The 2,310-nt window shown below is 52.3% G+C and overlaps 1 protein-coding gene across 1 annotated transcript in view; it reads left to right on the top strand.

The window, feature by feature from the left end:
* Window positions 1–1,174: 1,174 nt before the first annotated feature.
* LOC127751663 (putative uncharacterized protein DDB_G0291608) overlaps window positions 1,175–2,310 on the top strand; it is a gene marked incomplete at its 3' end in the record, with an annotated part of 19,667 nt that continues 18,531 nt past the window's right edge. Inside the window, exon 1 of the mRNA XM_052275586.1 lies at window positions 1,175–1,746. The remainder of the gene's footprint in view (window positions 1,747–2,310) is intronic.

The raw sequence follows: 2,310 nt of genomic DNA, 5'->3' as shown, positions 1-2,310 counted from the left end.
GGCCCGAACGCTCCGCGTTTACTGATTCGGCCACCTTATCTTTACGCTTTCCCCATCCCCACCCGCACTATCTCCGTGTCCCTTGCAAATTCCCTACACCCCATCAGCATCCTACTTGTGTGTTGAGTGGCCTTGCAAAAGCAAATTACTTTTCGGCTATCCTATCAACTATCAACAAGGTCAAAATGGGATTTTCTACTGAAATTTCATAACAAGGACACAAGATTAACATGGAGTATTTAATGCAGTTTTGCGCATCTTAGACAGTATTGTGTTTTATTTATATTTTCCAGGGAAATGATCAAAATGGAAACTTTTCCGCCTTTCCACCAAACATTCTTAAAAACCAAATTTTGAAAATGCAATAATTTCTTTAAAAGTGTGCCACAGATGATATTTCCCTCAAGGTTTCAGTACAGTTCAAGTGCCCTTTTAATTTGGAAATTAACCAAATTCAAGTGTGACACATCATTTAATGTGATTTTATGCATGAAAAGCATATCTGAGACATTAAAAAAACAAACCTTTGAAAGGGCAAAATCAGGAATATTTTCTTTTTGATCCTATTTGCCAGAAGAGCACAGTGAGAAACTTTGATAGCTTTGCATGATTGCGTTGATTTCTCATAGGGTAGAGTAACTTTTTCAATTTAAAAACTAAAAAACTTAAGCACTCTAGTTGAAGAATTAAGCACAGTCGGAGTTAGAAGCCAGGTTATCCAAAGATCAACAGAATAATATAAATGAGAGAGGCCTGTAAAAGCAACCTCTTCAAACAGACCTGTGTCTGTGAAATTTTCTTTTTCTTAAATCATCAGAACACAAAAAAGATCCCAAACAGGTTTTTAAGGTAAATTTACCAGTGATGTGTAATGATGCCACCCTTCTATTCTCAAAATTTTTCCAATTTGGTTGTTTGAAGGTGGTTAAAGCTGCCAAGAATTCCCTGCTGATTTCGTAAAACAAGACTGAAGTTGTCGGTTCCCCCGTGCAACTGCAGTGACCACCCCTCCAGGATGCCGGTTTGTTTGTTTGTTTGTGCTTACGATTGTGCCGTCGCTACCCCGCGCACCCAGAGGCATTCCCCGCCGCTAGATGGCGCTACCCGTCGCCCGAGCGGTCCGCGCGCCCGGAGTCGGCGGAGCAGCGACACAGCAGCCGTTGTGTGGCTGGCGGCGGCCGGCCTGGCCCGGCAGTCGGGCAGTCTCGTCCTCGCCAGTACCACACTTGTTCAGGTGGAGAGCGCACCGTGTTCGTCGCGGCCGCCCTGCACCGCACGCCGTGCTGCCCTTGTCCCGCCTGTGTTTGTGTCCTGACTGGAGGTGCCGAAACGGATTGGATTCTGAGCCCGTGGCCCACAGCCAGCCGGAGGAGCGCCCCCGGGAACGTTGGCCGGGAGGCGCTGACCCCCGAGCGGCTCGACAGGAGGTCGCTGTGACGGGACGGGACGGGACCATGGCGCTGGCCACCTGTTGACCGATTGTTTTGGTCCCGGTCGGCGGGTCGTGCTGACCGAGGGAGGCGTCCGGCATCGGGCCGTGTCTTGCGCGTGCGAGTGTCGTGTCGCCAATCGTGTGCAAGTAGTGAACCGCTGCGTCGGACTCGCGGTGAGAGAGTGTGCGTGTGAGTGAGTGGATAACCCATCCCCGTCTTGGATTTACCTCGTACACCCCGACTGGATCTTGTGCCATCGCGAGGGCTGGACCGCCGGCTCCAGATGAGAGTCGCCGGGCCGATGGTGAAATAGGTAAGGCTTTGTTCTGATCCGATGTTGTCTTCTGTTGGGCGCTGGGTCCGCGCGGCGCCGCCGTCTTTGGGGACATGCTTTTGAGGTTAGGTTGTCCTCATTGTAATTTGACCAAACTCGGAGAGGGCCGCCAAGCAGCTGGCGCCGCTGTGGCGAGGCTCATTCCCACAAGCAGTCTTGCCATTCCAGACACATAGGGACTCGCCCCCCCCTCCTCCCCTCCCCCAACCCTGGGGCTGCACTCGCCCCCCTCTTCTTGCAACTCCCCCTCCCCCAGTTTCTTGTGAATCTGCCGCCACCGGCGGCGGCGTGCCCCGAAAATTGTGTGTGACTGCGGAATTGTATGTTGGTGCTACACTCCCCCTTCCCGCCTTCCCCCCTCCCTCCACTCTCCTCAACGCACGATCCGCGTCCGAATGGTCCTGTCAAAGCGCCCTCATACATTTGCTGCTACAGAGCGGCAGGCTTGTGAAGGAAAGGCGAATCAATAACGGATAAGAAAACCGAACCGCCTTCGGGATCACCTCACCTGGTCCTCTGTGTGTGGGGGTAGAGGGGGGGGGG

Source organism: Frankliniella occidentalis, unplaced genomic scaffold (genome assembly GCF_000697945.3).
Source record: "Frankliniella occidentalis isolate FOCC.00 unplaced genomic scaffold, Focc_3.1 Scaffold675, whole genome shotgun sequence".
NCBI lineage: Eukaryota > Metazoa > Arthropoda > Insecta > Thysanoptera > Thripidae > Frankliniella > Frankliniella occidentalis.
Note: the sequence above shows the minus strand (reverse complement) of the source record. Positions and strands in the feature narration are given on the sequence as shown.